Source organism: Talpa occidentalis, unplaced genomic scaffold, assembly GCF_014898055.3.
Source record: "Talpa occidentalis isolate TD23 unplaced genomic scaffold, MPIMG_talOcc4v2.1 talOcc4.2, whole genome shotgun sequence".
In the NCBI taxonomy this organism is placed as follows: Eukaryota; Metazoa; Chordata; class Mammalia; order Eulipotyphla; family Talpidae; genus Talpa; species Talpa occidentalis.
In genome coordinates, this window is record NW_023602073.1 from 50,639,386 (window position 1) to 50,657,183 (window position 17,798).

At 41.2% G+C, this 17,798-nt stretch overlaps 1 long non-coding RNA gene across 1 annotated transcript; it reads right to left on the minus strand.

The window, feature by feature from the left end:
- Nucleotides 1-2,542: 2,542 nt before the first annotated feature.
- LOC129146444 (uncharacterized) lies at nucleotides 2,543-17,230 on the minus strand. Its single transcript, XR_008553192.1, has 3 exons — nucleotides 17,109-17,230; nucleotides 3,134-3,222; nucleotides 2,543-2,735 (listed from the first exon to the last, which is right to left on the minus strand). It is a non-coding gene; the product is annotated as an uncharacterized LOC129146444 (long non-coding RNA).
- Between the last annotated feature and the right edge of the window lie 568 nt (nucleotides 17,231-17,798).

The following is a 17,798-nucleotide window of genomic DNA, read 5'->3' on the forward strand; positions in this document are numbered from 1 at the left end:
CATATCCCCAGATTGTAACTACACCAGAATGCTGTCACATGATTTTTAGGGGAATATAAATGTATTAAATGTAGGAAGGTCAATAATAGTTTATAGCATTTGATGAATGCTATAAATGATGAATAACAGTTTATAGCATTTCTTTAGAAAAATAATATGAAACAAAAAAATTCAGTGTAAGTGCCTATGATTGTCAGAGGAATAGCATGAATATTGGAGGTATAATGAAATTTATATTTGCATTCAGTTATAGACTAAGATAGAAGAATGGTAAATGTATAGGATGTGCTAGATTTCATTGATCTAGATGCTTGCAGTTCAAGGACAGAAACGAGATTTAAATGATCCATGTTGAATTAGAATACAGCTAGGCAAACTGTGGGAACTGTTACAAATATCATTAGCTTTTTTAAATTACCACAATAGTAAAATTTTAAGTAGTATTTAGGGATGCTTCAAAATAACATTTTCTCTTTTCATGTCTACAAAGATTGTGGGGCTGCCAAGAAGTGCTTCTAGAACTAGATTAAGTTTTGGGGAAGCAGGAGAAACACTGGAAATCAACAACAGAAGCAAACGCTGTTCATTGTAAAGGAGACATTTGGGGGCATAATACGCATATATGAAAAAAATTACAAATGTCCACAGCGAAAGAATATTTTCAATGTTTGAGGTCAGTGCACTGTGCTTCTCTAAGACTAACTGGCTTCTCTCATTGGGTCATGATGATTGATTTGCCCACTCAGCAGGGGAAGTTGGGGTGGGGGTTTTTCAGCATCACCTGGGTTCTCTTCCAGGTGATGTTCTCAGAATCTTTGCAGTGGAGTCTGGATGAGGGGGCTCCATGGCCAGGCACCCAAGTGGTCCTCACCCAAGAACTCCCTCACCATGCAGTAGAACTCAAGGTGGGGCCAGCTCTGGCTTCCCCTCCCCCAAGACTGGTGTCCCCCCAGGAACTTGCTCCTGCCCCCCATAGCTGTGTCACAAAGTGCACCTCCCTCGCTTCCACTGGCCTCCTGGGAGACCCCACACCCCACCTGCCTAGACCAGCCACCCCAACGTCTTGGTTCTTTTGTTTGTTTCATGTGCTATATAAAGTTTGATATTTTGCCTATTGATGTGAGGCAGCTAACTATATTAATAAAAAACTATCATGTAACAAAGAAGAAAGCAAAGTTCAAATGTAGAAATCCTTTTACATTTGACTTTAACTTCAGAGAATTATCACCCCCTAATTTTCTTCGCTATGCCACAATAAAAAGAAAAGAGTAGATGCTATATCAAAGAGAAATAAACTGCATCCAATTAATTAGAAATAGTGGGAAATATCTCTTACATTTACAAATCCTTTGACTTCTGCACAAGATGCTTGTTTATTCATAGAGGGAAAAGATTTACAGGTTTAGTAGAGAAACGCTCTCATGTGATTGAAAAGCAGGAGATGTAGCCTATTGTTTTTCCTTCTGTGGGCTGACTTATCTGTGGGAAGCGCTTGAATAACACAGGTTTGATCTGCTTGGATTCGCTTAAAGATTTCCCTGTACACCAACAACAATGGTATGTTATGAATCAGAACAGTTCAATGCTGTAAGTGCCTTTTCACTTCCTTATGATTTTCTTAATGACATTTTCTTTTGCCTAATTGACTGTGTTCTAAGAATACAGTATATAATACACACGACAAACAGAAGATGGGCTAATTGGCTAATTACGTTTTCCCTAAGGCTGCAGGTCAACAGGTGATTAGTATTTCAGATTTGGGGGGAAACAAATATATAATATATATGATTTTCAACTGTGTGGGGTTGGTGTTCAAACTCCTGCATTGGTTAAGAAAGGACAACTGTAATGTGATAAAGGTATGGACTATTTTTTAAAACTTTTTATCACTTCTGTAGTTTGAAAATAGAAGTACCCTTCTCTCTCATAAGCAATAGGAGTTTGTGTCTGCTAAGATAAATTCCTTTATACTCTTTTCGACAGTGTGATTAAATACTATGTTCATGGGGTTAGGTTTAAAAATCCAACTACTGATTCTCCTATATCAACGGGATCAATTTATCACACTGATGCCTATTACCGCTTCAAATCACCAACGCTGCAGAGCTCTCTTTCATCTTTCTAAACTCCAATCATAAATAATTTTTTACCTCTCCCTGATCATTGTGAAGTTTCAAAGTTGTTTGCATGTATCCTTAATATTTTTTTTTGCCCTAAAGTGAATTTCTTCTAATTTCCTACATAATTTTTATAAATCACTACACTGTTCTCTTAGCATCTTGCTTAGCTCTAATTCCATATCATTCAAGGAAGAATAGAATAGAAAACTGATGCATGAGCTTTAGATTAAATCTGAAAACAAATCCTGCCCCATTGAGCTGGTGAGCCATCGGACACTTTTTTTTTTTATTTTATATATTTTTACATCATTTGTCATTTTTGCACAATGTATGCATTTTCATCTTGGTTATAGTCCCCATACAATTCCCACACCCCCTTGTTTTCATCCTACTCCCTCCCCCGCCCATATGTATGTCTCTGGTTTATAGTTGCTTGTTGATTTTGATGATGTGGTATATATACACAATGGAATATTACTCAGCAATCAAAAAAGATAAACTCATGCAATTTGCAGCAACATGGATGGAGCTGGAAGGGATCATGCTCAGTGAAATAAGCCAGAAAGAAAAAGAAAAATACCGGATAGTCTCATTCATAGCAGGAATCTAGAAAACCTAAATAAGGGACCAGGAAAAAGACTAATTACAATAAAGTAAAAACTGTTGGTCACTTTATATCATGTACTCTAGAAATCTTTTCTTTAATCCTAGTAAATCAGAAGAAGATCTATTACAATGAGTTGCTATGCATTTTCTTTAAGCAAGCAAGCACTTGTCACCATATTTGATGATGAAGAAATATTGATATTGATCACAATAGACGTAACTTTTGTCCTGCTCTTGGGAGGAGAGTTTGAGACTTGAAAGGTCACACTGGGACAGACTGCACAGCTGTTCCTCAGCAGGGCAGCTGCTCTGCTCCCTCAGCTGAACTACATAGAAACCCCGATCGCATCACCATGTTTCCTGAGGGCCACTGTTGAGGGGCATCTAGCCTGCTGTCTCACACTCACCAGCGTCGTCACAGCTCCGTGTCCACCCCGAGCAGCACCGCCTCGCTCCTGCCCCTGGCACACACCCCTCTGGACCTGACTGCATTGATCTGTAACATTATAAATTAATTATTAATGATAAAGAGTAACAAAGAAGAAATCATCAAATTAAATAACATATCCCTTATAATTACAGGATAAACGGTGGAGGTGATGACAGAAAAAAAGATGATAATTCTGATGAAAATGACCAAGTTGATTATGGGAAAAAGAAACAGAAAGGAGAGAAACAGCGCACAGAAGAGAGGGGAGTGGAGGGGAGCGTGAGGGACAGAAGAGCAGGGAGAGAGGAAGGGGGCGGAGGGAGGAGTGGCAGCTCTGCCAATGTAACCCACAAGTTTTTTTCAGTCTAGGAAAACTGTAGTTTACTGAGGTGTGGAAGGCATAAATAGAATTTTTCTATTAGCTCTACCTAAGAGGCTTCATAAGATCTGATTGTCTATATTTTACATGCTTTCCTCCCAAGAATAATTTCGTATTTCACGATGGTTCTAGTTTATCTCATGTTCAATCTGCATCTGAACCTGGAATGCTCTTAGATTTTATTTTATTGAGCTGACACTGATTTTCAGCCCCGTGGGATTCAGAGGACTTGGGCCCCGCCTCTCAGATATATGTCACCTGCTAATCATTTGAGATCAGTGTGTTATTGAGCCCATTGCAGCATGGAGACTGGGGTTCTGATTTTAAATAAAGTAAAATGTATCTCCTATATAAACCGTTAACTACCTAATTAAGACATTTCATGTCAGTGCGCGCTTCCCATGCTCATTACAAATACCGAATGGCTGGTCGTCTGGATTTGTTATTACACATTAGGGTCCTACTTCAAAATCCTCCTGGAAAGACTAAGGAAGCTGCTGCACAGCTAGAGTTAGAGGAGACTGAATTGGACCCCAGTGGTCCTTGTCCAGCGCAGACTCTGCGAGGAAGCACCAGAAAAAGAGGAGTGGCCCCTGTATCTGCACATGTTGCTCCAGGGGACCCTGCTGGAGGGTGTTTTGAGGCTTTTATGCACATTGGCAAGGTTGTTGGCAGATGTTAAGCTGCTTGAAGAGCCTCAAGTGCACTGCATCGGGCATGAGCACCCAGCACAGGGGACAGCGTCTTTGGAAGACCTGATGCCAGAAGCTTTGGGAGCACTTAAGCTATTGGGGAAATGCATCCATGATGTTGTCACACTTGCAGGTGATGCATAAAACCCATAGTAATTGTGTGGCTTATGTTTCAAAAAATGAATCTACTAGAACCTAAAGGAATCTCTTGTACATATTTCTATTGAGGAATTAGTGAACACTTCATATAAAATTTAAAAGTTATTTTTTTTTTATTTTTTTACGTCATTGCTCATTTTTAAACATTATTTGCTTCCCCTCACCCCCTAAGGTGGAGTCCCCATAGAGTTTCCTTCACCAATGCACCCGTGCACCATCACAAGATATACCTCGCTAACATCTTTAAAGACTCATCGCCCAAAGCAAAGATAGTCAAGGAAAAGACAAACACCTGGGATTACATCTAACTGAAAAGCTTCTGCACAGCAAAAGAGACATTAACCAAAACAAAGAGACACCCCACTGACTGGGAAAAAATCTTTGCACTCCATACAACTGATAAGGGACTGATCACAAAGATATACTAAGAACTCACACGACTCAACAAAAACAAAATAAACAATCCAGTGAGGAAATGGGCAGAAGAACTTAAAAGACATTTTTCCAAAGAGGAAATGCAAATGGCCACCAGGCAGTCCACATTATCTTAATGAAGCAACATGTCCTTCCATTGGATTTTAGATCAGTGATTTTAATAGAATGTGCAAATGTGCTAGAGTCTGATGATTTCTTTCACGATTTCAAAGATCAAAAATGAACAATCTTTGCACTGATGGAAGCACATATGACAGCACGAATCACTACACTCGAGGTCATTGCTACTGCAGGTCCAGACAGAAGACTCTGCTGATTTTTGGATATGTCACATTTGTGGAGCAAAGTGAAATATGACATGGTCTTTGCACCCCCAGAGCCCTCAGTGGTGCCTGCATCTCAATCTTCTGGCTACCAGGCTTTCTAAGCCACCCACTCAGTGGCCTTCCTGGTGCCAGCCATGGGCAGCTCATTTCGTTATCAAAGAGGCTGACCTCTATATTAATTGAAAAAAATTTGTTGAATGAAGCGTTAGCTGTGAGTGTGTTTAATCATAGAAAGTATATGAAAAGTTAGCTGTGGTCCCACAATATCATACATCTTCTCAGAATGCAGATCACATATAAGTATATCTGATGCACACACACATATTGATACATGTATTTAGTTCAAATCTCTAAATGTTTAAGACGTTATGTTAAAGGGATTATTATTTTTTTCTGGCTATTTCTGAAATTTAATGAGCAGAAATCCTTTATATGGAGGGCGATATTATCATATTAGTAGAATCTATGCTAACACGCAGGCTTCTGACTTGTTCCCTTAACCTGCTTGTCTGGTCACCTGCGCCTTACATTGTCTCTGAACAGAGAGGTCGTCCTTGGCCAAATATTTATGCATAAACTATTTATGGACTTTTTAGTCTTTCCTCCCATCATTAATCCATGAGAAGCAAATAAGCGATCATCTTTTCAACTGAAATGCTAAGAAATGCAAATATGACCACAGCTGCGATCTCCACGGTGGATCACGGTCCTGCGTGCCGGGTGACTCGTCTCCTGCTGCCCGGCTCCTGCTCCCCGGCTCTTCTGGATCCCGAGTCTGCTGCGCCGGGGCCCAGGTCTGAATCCACTCTGTGGGGGCATCTCCCAGCGGGTCTGTGTCTCTTCTCACAGCTGGGCGCCCCGCCACTTGCAGAGAAGTCAGGGAGCACGCCCGGCTCCAGATTTGTCATCAGACCCTCCTGCTCCGTCAGCACCGCCAAGAAAAGACCAGCGTTAGACACTGATGGTCAGGGTGACCCTCTGGCTGCCACAGGCGTTTTCTGTCCAAATTCAAGAGACTGAGGCCCTTCAAGGGCTCTCAGCTTCATCCCATCAGACACAACCACATGAGGCCCCCTGCCCTTTGCCGCTCTTCTAGCACCTCCTTTAACTCTTGATCCAGCAAGGTCAGGGCTGCAGGATGCCCGCTCTGCTTCTGTGACCCATCTCCATCTAAGGATCTCAGTGTCCTTGTCACTAAGCGCCTCTTCCGTGTGTCTGGTGGGAATTTTCCACAGTGTTTGCTTCTGCGCAGTTCTCCACTCTTGCCCATCCTCAACCCTGCCTTTTCTAGCAAGTGGCCACATGTATGTTTCTTTTCCTTTTGCGGATTTGTGCGTATGATTATCTGTGTCCTTGAGTCGAGTGTGTTCCGCCCTGTCTAGAAATCACTCTCCTTTCCAAATCACGTCAGTTGAATGTTTATCTCCCACTCTGGGCCTTCCTTGTCTTCTTCTGACTAATGTGCACAGCATCATCCCCTCCAGCTCCATCCATGTTGTTGCAAATGGCCAGATTTCATCTTTTTCATCGCAGAGTAGTTTTCCCGTGTGTGTGCACACCGCATCTTCCTGGCCACTGCCTTCCGGTCATCTGTCCTTGGGAACTGAGGGTGTTTTCACATCTTGCCTATTGTAAATAGTGCCGTAGTGGACACAGACGTGCATCTGTCCCTTTGAATTGGTGTTTTTCTTCCTGCAGGTAGATAGCTAGGAGTGGAGTTGCTGTTTTGAGAAACCTCCATACTGTTTCCATAGGGCCTGTCCAGTCTGCATTTTTAATAATATACACCTGAAACATATGTAATGTTATAAGTCCTTGTTATTTCAACAAAATAAAAAACATAAGGTATTAAAATTGAAAAATAAAAAGATGAAGTGATAGTGCCAGGGGAAAAGAGAGTTGTGTGAAAATATATAGTTAGAAATATGCATTGTGAGTTACTGAAAATATGGTGTCATAAATAATATGATGTGTATATACATAGAAGTACAGTGCATCCAACAAGGTAGCTATTTAGCATTTAAAAAGCCCGATCAGCAGCTGATTTGATGACGTGTGAGAGTGTAACTCTGCTCAGATTTCCTGGAACTGACACTCCGTGGAGAGCTTACAGGCCCGTGTTTTCACATCTCTTCATGCATTGACAGATCCTTTTGGCAAACACTTGTTTGCACTTAGATGTTAAGGGAGATTCAGCCATCAATTTTATATTTGTTTAGCTTGCTTGCTTTCAGAGTTTATCTTCAATTAAAAGAAAACAAAAGTTAAGACATAAGACCTGAAACCATAAAATATATAGAAGGAAATATAGGCAAAACACTACGTGATTTGCACATCAAAGACATCTTTACAGACATATCACCCAAAGCAGTGATAGTGAAGGCAAAGATAAACAGCTGGGACTACATCAAATTAAAGAGCTTTTGCACAGCAAAAGAGACAATAACAAAAACAAAGAGAAACCCCACCAACTGGGAGAACATTTTTACACCCAACACTAATGATAAAGGACTGATCACAAAAATCTGCAAAGAGCTGATGAGACTCAACAACAACAAAGAAAATAATCCAGTCAAAAAATGGGCAGAAGAGCTAAAAAGAAACTTCTCTGAAGAGGAAATGCAAATGGCCAACAGGCATATGAAAAATGTTCAACATCACTTGTCATCAGGGAAATGCAAATCAAAATACCATGAGATACCATCTTACACCAGTGAGAATGGCACATATTAAAAAACTAGCAACAACAAATGTTGGCGAGGGTGTGGAGAAAAGGAACCCTTCTGCACTGTTGGTGGGAGTGCAAACTGGTCCAACCACTGTGGAGAGCTGTGTGGAGATTTCTGGACCTACTAAACATAGAGCTTCCATATGATCCAGCAATTCCACTCCTAGGTATTTACCCAAGGACACAGAAACATCAATTCCAAAGAACACCTGCACCCCTATGTTTATAGCAGCACTGTTACAATAGCTAAGCTTTGGAAACAACCCAAATGCCCAAAATAGATGACTGGATCAAGAAGTTGTGGTACACATATACCATGGAATATTACTCAGCATTCAAAAAAGATAAACACATGCAATTTGCAGCAACATGGATGGCGCTGGAAGGGATCATGCTCAGCGAAATAAGCCAAAAAGAAAAAGAAAAATACCGGATGGTCTCACTCATAGCAGGAATCTAGAAAACTTAAATAAGGGACCGGGAAAATGAATATAAGAAGTGAAAATCAAAATCAACAAAAAACTATGAACCAGAGACACTTTTAGGGGGGCGGGGGCGGGAGGGGAGGGATTGGGGTCAGAATGGGGGGGCTGCAATTGTATGGGGAATATAACATAAAATTATAAAAAAAAAAAAGAAAAGAAAACAAAAGTTAGAGAGAACTCCACCTCCTTCTCTTCTGTGGAGGATTTTGTATAAACCTGGCGTCGTGCGTTCCTTGACTATTGTGTGGGATTTGCCAGGAAACAGCCTCAGCCAGTTACTCTCTCTCTGGGATGACTCTTGTCACGCAGGCATGTGGGCTGAGGACACCATGTTTTCTGTTAACTCTTTGAACTCCCGGAAGCTGGATTTTCCTGGGAGCTGGTTGACCACGTCCTCCAGTCTATTAGAATACTCTGTTCTGTCATATTTCTCCATCTTAATAGGACGTGACACCACAGATGTGAGGAATCACAGACATACACAAGGAGAAGGCATCATTTATATATTTCATGGAGGCATGTATTGTAATACATCATTTATACATCATCTGAAACATCACTTATATATTTCATAGAGGGATGATACATCATCTCTGTATCATCATTTCGAAATTCAGTTCCTCTCTTCGCGCCTGTGTTTTTAACCAAGTGCCATACGTTACATCATTCCTTTCTAGTACATTCCAGCACCATCTCTGAGCCGCTGGGACGCGTGTGATTCCTCCTGGCAGCCGCGGGTTCACCCACTAGCGGGAGACGTGCCACCCGCGGCTGGGGTCCTGGTGCCGCCCCAAGCAGGTGGGCGGTGGGGGACCCCGCAGCGCTAATGCGGGGAAACCCAGACAAGACCTAAAATCGGAAATAATTCCAGGGCCGTTGGAGAGAGGGTGTGAGGAAGAGGCAACTCATGCAGGAGCTCTTTGCGTAGTGCTTGAAATTTAAAAATCATGTTGAATGCGGTGCTTTATTATACTAAAAATTAAATAATATGCAGCATTGCGGAAAGAGAAACAGAGTGAGCAGAGCTCAGGCCCAGGGTGGACACATGCACATTCAGAAACGCTGTGTGACAGGGGTTCTGGCACAAAACTAGACATCTGAATAGTTGCATGTTGTTTAGAGAGAGAGGAATGGAGATCCCGAATTTTCCTGAGGTGAGTCAAGTGAAAACATCCCCTTTGCTCTTACCCCTGTGGCATGGGTCCATAGGATTTTTTAATCTTAAACTACAAGAAAAAGGGAAACAAAAGGAACATGGAGTTTAGCTTTTGCACTTTGGAATGCGTGACCTCGTCACAAGGTGTCCCATCATCATTATCTTTCGTTTTTTAAACTAGAGTGCTGTTATTGTTGACTAATTTCTTCTTGTTAGATGCATTTATATTTTGAATCTTTAAGGAGTAAGATGAAATCTCAACTTAAAATGACAGACTCCACCATGCGCAGCTTTTGCTGTCATATTTCTCCATCTTAATAGGACGTGACACCGCAGATGTGAGGAATCACAGACATACAGAACAGGGGAGAAGGCATCATTTATATATTTCATGGAGGCTATTTGATTTAGAGAGGAGAAAACTAAGACTCAAATGATATACCATACTCAAGATCATTGGGCTAAGTTTTGATGGCTCTGTAAGTCTAACTACCAGTGAGAATTATGAGATCCGGGTGATGCAACTTCAACCAGATAAGAATAGAAACTCTGTCACACATATACTGACTCAGTAAAAATAACTTGGAAAACTTACTCATGGAAAAAGTTTTAAAAAGAAGAACATGTCAACGTGGAAAGGCCGTTCAAGAAATAGCCTGTTCTTTCTACAGCATATACTTTCAGGTTACATAATGACTTCAAATCTATAATCCAAATTTAATATCTATTTTATTGCAGAAATAAATCTTTCCATAATGCCACCTTGGTGGGCTTATATTAAAATAAAGCATGTTCTTCAAGCCATACTTTTAATAATTAGGAATATTTTTATGTGCATTATGAACATATTGTTGTATTTAATTATTTTTATAGAAATCAGTAGTGTGTAATGATGGCTTTGTTTCTTTAACTACAAAGCATATCATGTAGGGTGAGTATAATATTAACAAATATGTTACAATTTTATTCCCAGTATTAAAACGATTTATTATTTAACTTCTCTAAAATACTCTCCTCCTTCATTTGGAAGATGTCTCTGGAAAATAAAACTCCCAAATCTTCTTCTGTACACCAAATATTCCTTAATTTATTCATTAGGAGATCCGAAATCAGAATTTAAATATATTTCTGGGAGAAGTGTTTGCCGTTGTGGGTGTCTCATTAACCCTCAGGTTGGGGAGCACTCCTCGTTAGCTTGAGGAGCACCGCTCTCCATCCCCACAGGGGGCGCAGGGGTGACCTTGAGGCTCTCCTCTGTTGCCCCCTGAGTGTGGACCTGGCCCCGCTGGAGAGCACCGCGCCCTGGAGTCCCGGCCCAGGCTGCACCGCCACAGCCAGGCCTGCGCCCACCCAGCAGGGCCCAAGCAACTGTGAGCTGGGCTGGGGTTCACTGCCTCTGAACCCAGAAGCCGATTTTCCTCAAACCTGCCGTGAGTAAGTGGGGAGGAACGCGCAAGTGAAATGGTAGTGCAGTGGAAATGGATGAGCAGATTCTCCCCTGGTCCTCAGGACGGAGAGGCCTTTATGAAATGCAAGGAGGCGCGAGCAATGTGCAGTTGCTGCAGATTAGACTTCTCTTTCAACAAGCTTCACATGTTGCTTGAGTTTCGGTTTGTTCTTCAGGAATAAGAAGTGCATCGTTTATCCCTTTAGCAATCAGAAGAATTTGCAAAATAGAGCATGGGAAGTGAAATTTGATGTCATGAACTTTAAAATACATTGATTTAAAATATGACTTTGTTCTTATTATCTGCTTCTAGCCGGGCGCTCAATCCCGCACCGCTGGCAGCATGATAAAGCATCGCTTTTGAAAACAAGAGGCTAAACTATTTTGACATCTTAGGACATGTTTTATGAATCAGGAGGGACCAGTGTCATTTATTTCACAGGCTAATTCTGAGCCCATCCATTTTTTTTTTTTCAGTGGAAATAAACTAGTCTGGAAAGAAAACTAAAAGCCTCTTTGAGGACATGATTGAAGTATCTGCACAGTGTCCGTGACGCCGACAACACGCACCCTCACCAGATTTAATATCTGTAACAGCAGCCTGGAATCCTTATTTTGAAATCAGCTGAATGTAACTGATGGAAAGGGGAGTGTTTCACTGCTCCTTGGCAAAGAAATTACTCGATGGTGATAATATATCAATAATGTCCAACAACGGTCTCTTTTCACTACAAATGGCTGTCTTTGGACTAACAAATCTACAGATGACATGCTGCATTTATGAAAAAGTGACATTACAAACCAGTCATTGAAAAATGCCTCTCCCTATTCTTCTGGAAGACAATTTCTTAGAGAAAAGGTGACTTCGGTTTGACCCTGAATCATAATTACATAACAGAAATTACACAGGATTTGTCATAATTTGCTTCTCTAGCCATAAGAGATTCAATTATAACTACTCTGTGCCCAATGATTAAAGCAAGCAGATAAACTGAAAAAATAGGAAATAAGGATCCATAATATTTTGAGCTGTTGGCACACTTCCATCAGCTTCTGCTGTGTTACTAAAGAGTATGTCATAGAAACTGATGAAACGAAAGGGAGCTGCATTCAGTGAGGACGTGTGGCATTGGGAGAAGGAGGCCTTCTCTGCCGGCCCACATTGTGGATGTGGCTTTGATTGGTTCCATCCTCTTCCCTTATCAGGTTTTAAATCCGACGATTCAAAAAAGAAAATGAACCCTTAACATGACCTTAGTCACGTAACACTTCTTTCCTAAAAACAGGCTCTTGACAACCAAGACTTTTATGTAGGTGTTTGGAACATTTCACACCACACCACACACACAACACAGCACAGAAACCACACACCACACACACATACCACACATCTCACACACACACACCACACATACACCACACACCACACACATACTACACCATACTACACACACATTCCACACATATCACACACATTCCACACATATCACACACATACCACACCACACACACACCCATACCACACACATACCACACACACACATCAAACATGCCACACATACCATACACACAACACACAGGCACCTGGGGAGGTCACATACAAGGCTCTGCAGCTCTCAGGAGCCATGTGTGAGAAACTGAGACTCTCCCGCCCCATTTAATTTATTTTCTACTTGAAAGCACTTGCATGTTCAACCTCCACCAGAATTGATCTCAACATAATCTATTCCCTCAATATTGTAAATTTAGGCAAAGAGTAGCATATTAATGTGGCAGATCAGTAGAATTTATTAAAAACCTGACCAATGCACTTGGAATATGTGAGACTAACATCATGGGAAAGATGAACCAGTAGTCAATATGAGGATGTGTACTCATAAGGTCGAAAAGGTCGCCCCCTAACTGTCTGCAGACAGGCTTGGTACTTAACAGCACTGCTGGGGATCAGCCATATGCCCATCACTCTGCTGAGTGTGCTCTGTGTAAACAGGCATACACCGTCCTCTCCATGGGTGACGCCAGAGAGGGCACTGGCCCAGAACAACAGTGCCGGAGATGAGCAGCGAGACCTTGTGAGGAGATAAATTTCTAAGTTAATAAATAAGCAAGAAGGCAACACTTTACAGCTCCCCTTGGAAAGCAAAGCCTCTGCAGTAAGTTAAAGAAGGCAGTGGATGAAAGGGGACCGTTAGAAAGTGTGTGAGCTCAATTAAATTTTGCCTTGATATGAAAATATTTGCACACCACACATCTGACAAGAGGCTGCTACCCAGGATCAACCAAGACGACTACAACTCCACAAACAAAAAATAATCCACCCCGAAAATGAGCAGAAGAGATAAACAGGGACGTCTCCAAAGAAAACATACAGCTGGGGGCCTCCCCTGGTGGCTCAGCGGTTGAGCGCTGGGCTGCGAAGCTGCCCGCAGCCTCTGCAGTGCCAGTTCGATCCCCGGCCTCCGGCGAGGGTCCCACATGGCGCAACAGACCTCTCCTGCCGCCTGCTGCTCCCCTCAGCAGTGTACTTCAGTCCTTCTGCCTGCTCTGCTCCCCGCTCTGGCTCTGGTGAATTCTCTCACCCTCCCACACTTCTGACTGTACCCAGTGCTTGTATAAATAAATAAATCTTAAAAAAAAAAAAAAAGAACTAACACTTAAAAAAAAAAAAAGAAAAAGTAAACATAGAGCTGGCCAGCAGCGTGGGGAGGGAGGCTACTCGTCGGTTATCAGTAGTCAGGGAGACGGAGATCAGAGCCGCAGGAGAGCCCACCTCACAAGTGAGAACCGTCCAAACCAAACATTGGATTCTACACTCCTGTGAAATTTTCACTGTGGATTGCTTCCTCTCCTCTGTATCCGGTATAATCTTATGAGAAGAAAAATTGTATATGGTTTCTAATTTTTAACTTGCTTTGTAGCAGTACATGGTTTGTCGGAGGGAATATTTCTGGTGTGTGTGTGTGTGTGTGTGTGTGTGTGTGTGTGTGTGTGTGTGAAAAAAGTAAATTGGATGTTGTGAGCGAGGGCGACACAGACATACTAGCAAGGCCAAACTGGCAGCTAGCTTTGTTTGGGTGCTCTACATTCTCATTCACTTTCTAATTCATCAGCAATTAAAGAAAGTCTTGAAGCTTTTAGCTGCAATTTTGTATTTGCCTACTCGCAATGTTATCATTTTTTAATGTATTTCAAGCTCTGTTGCTAAAAACATACACATTTTACATGGTTTTATCTTTGAGGAAATGGACCCTTTTGCTATGTAGCATCTCGCTTCGTTTCAAATAATAACCCCTGCTCCAAAATGCTTGACCCTCACGTAGGTGCTCCAGCTTGCCCTCGGGCAACACCCTCTGCTGGAAGAGCACGTCCCACTGGTGAGTTCATAAATTCCTGTCCCGTCCACAGTCTCTGTCTCTCTGTCGTGGTGCGTCATTTAAGTCATTTACATTTAGTTTGGTCATCGGTGTGTCTGGATTCAAATCTGCCATTTTATGGGCTCTTCTCTATTAGCGCCTTTTGTTCTTTCATTTTTCTGGATTCTCTGGTGCTGATTGGGGCTTTAATTATTTTATTTTATTTTATCTTATCTCCACTTTTATGTTTTTCGTGATTGCCCTGAGGTTTTCAATATTCCTCTTTAATTAGCCGTGGTCACATACTGCTTCGTGCACCCTGTCTGGAATTTGCAACAAGATAGTCTCGTTCCCTCCTTCCCTTCTCCCGTGTCACTGTTGTCATGTATTTCATTGTTACATATGCTGGGAACATTCACCACGTTGTGGCAGTTTTGCTTTAGACAATTAAATATAAAAAAGAAAACTAATTTTATATTATCTTCATTCATTATTTACCCTGCTCCCAGCGCTCTCCAGTCCTTGCTATAAATTTGTAATTTCTCTTGGTATAATTCTCCTTTTCATCTGAAAAACTGGCATTTTTTTTCCCTGTCACTCTGCTGATAGAGGATTCTCCCAATTCTGGTTCATCTGTGAAACCTGGGCACAGAAATCTGGCTAGACGTCTCTTTGTTTTTGTTTTATTTGCAGTACTTTGAAGATGATTTTCCACTGTATTTGCGCTTGCATGGTTTCTTGCTGACATAAAAGTATTCTGTCAAAATTTTACCTTTGTTTCCAAATGATAAATCTTAAAAAAAATAAAATAAAATTTTTCACAAAGCACTCTGTTGTGTAATGTCAATGTTAATTTACATAAGATAAATATAATTTTTTAAAAAGTTCCAAAAGTGAACTTTTAGAAGTCATAATACTGTACCAGATTTTTTTAACTCCCTAGTAAGCTAGAAAGAAATATATTTCATCATACTTGTAAGAAGTAAAGAATTTCCATCATTAAGAAGTCTCCTTACTTGATACAGTGCCAAGAACACAAGCCTTGTATGACACATGACAGAGCTCACCACCAGGAAAGGAGATGACGGGACAGTGGACACAGTTTCACAGCTATTGAAGCAAAAGATGATCGTGCTGATTCTCCACAAAAACTGCTGAAAGTCCCTTAAATAGTGTGATTCATTCTACCAAATTTTAATATTGGGTTACAAAGAAGAATCTGGGTACATCGCATCAGAAGAAATGAGAGAAAAATCATCAGCATTGCAAATGGAACACCCTAGATTCCAACAGAGCATTCTAAATAGCCAAATAATATTTTCTCCAAAGAATATTGATTTCCCTTTCCACCTACCCATTTTTCTTTAGGTCTGTGCATAGAGGCAATTATCATTTAGATTGTTTTCAGTCTTTTGAGACTACGGAGAAATATCTTAATGCAGATATATATACTTAACTTGCTCATAAATTGGTTCATTTTACATTCTTATCTTTCACTCTGACTCATTATTTGGATGGGTTTAAATATATGCTGCAATATTTCCCAAGTTCTTTTAATTCAAATACTTGCAGGTAGTATATATATTTCAGAGACAATCCTATTCTTAAAGAAAGTAATTGTCTATTAGAAGAATATCTAATGTGCTGATCAATATACATACTATCTTTCATAGGCTATTGGTGATTTTTGTCTTAGACAAATGCACCTTTATATGTTGGGGCTTATATTTCTGTTATTTTTATTTTTATAATGATAATTTATTTCTGTCAATAATTTGATAAGAATAGTTTTTAAAATATGTAAAAATTTAAACAAATTAAACATCTAAAATTAGAGATATGAAAAACCAATGCTTGTCTATGCATGTCACTGTCAATTAATATATTAAGTATTCAGTTGTATACCAAAGTATTTATATATTAAAACAATCAAATAAGGTTAGTGAGTTAACATCCCCATTGACAGATGAAGAAATTTAAGCATGGAAGATTCCAGGCATCCTAATTAACAAAGGAATTCATTCCAGTATATTTGTATCTATTGTCTGCATCTTTGATGGCAACGATGTAAACCTTTTATGAATTTCTTTCAGAAAAGAAAAATAATAGGTATTAGTGCACAGGAACACATCCATGTTCAGGAATAATTTAGAGTCAGAGGAAACTTCGAGTTCAATCTTTTTATATCAATGGCCCCACTACTATTTCTCTTGAATGCTCCATTTTACCACATCATGCAATCCGTTTGCTTTTTTATGGTATCGATGTCAGTGAGAGAATTTGCAAATGAACTTTCCAGCTTCAGTGAGGGAGACTGGATTTTGAGAAAATCTTTTCCTTAGGATGAATTCTGGCAAGTAAGGGAGTGTTAGGGTGCGCTCGGTCCCTTTCACGCTAATCCTCAGTGAAGTTAAACAGACTGTGAATGATAAGTGCACAGGATAAAGGTAGAAAATGAAGGTATGTATGTGCCTTGGAGCTTTGTATTGACAAGCCCTCAAGTAACCCGCCTGCTGGGACAGCCAGTGACAAGCAACAAGTTAGCGTTGCAGGATCAATGCCCGGCGTGTGATCTGTAGCAGGTGTCGCTGCCTGTGTTCAAGGGACATCGATAAAGCATCAGAAACGAAATCCCTGAACCTGGACGCCTCCCCCACGCCCCAGGCCCTGCTCAGTGACGAAGCCAGCCACACGGGCAGGCTCCCGGACAACCCACTCTCAGCACCACCGAGAAAGTCCTTCAGTCAGGGGGGGAATGAGGGCCTGACGTCATTCCAGCCAATGCTCCTTACCTTCCGCCCACACGCCTTTGAGGTTTGGGGACCTCCCCTCTCTGCACCCCAAGCTGCTCTTCTTGGACAACGGCCTCTACTGGCTGCTTTTATGGCCGTCAGGCCCCGCTGACTCAAACCGTCAAAACGGTGACGTAGCGCCCGGCACACGCGGTCCAGGGCAGGATCCAGCAGCTGGCGCCCGCAGCTGCTCAGTCTCACATCAATCAAAGTCCTCTCCCATCAATCAAAGGCTCCCCGATTTCTCCACATTTGTCACGAGAACCAGTGAAACCCCCTCTCTCCCAGCTCCAGCCCCTATGAGCCTAGTCAGTGTGTCTGTTTGCACAACAGGAAAAGCATCCTGGCTCCCCCACAGCGGCAGCAACAAGGACTCTGAACAGCAGAAGCCTCTGCTTTTATTGTCCCACCTGCAAGAAGGCAAATGCATGAATCTGGAGTGTTATGAATTGTATCTGGTAAATGCACCCCTCAGGGGATTTATGATTTTAGTTCTGGTGTCAAGGTGAACAATTACATATTTTAAGCAAGGAGTTGATATAGTTAGAATTTTTGATGACCGATAATAAAACCAGGCATGTTAAATGGGATTCATTGAATATAGCTCTGGCTAAGTGGGAAGTGTGAAATATACAATGGAGTTCCGCTAGGTATCACTTAGGATATGCAGACTATGAATAGGCAACGCTC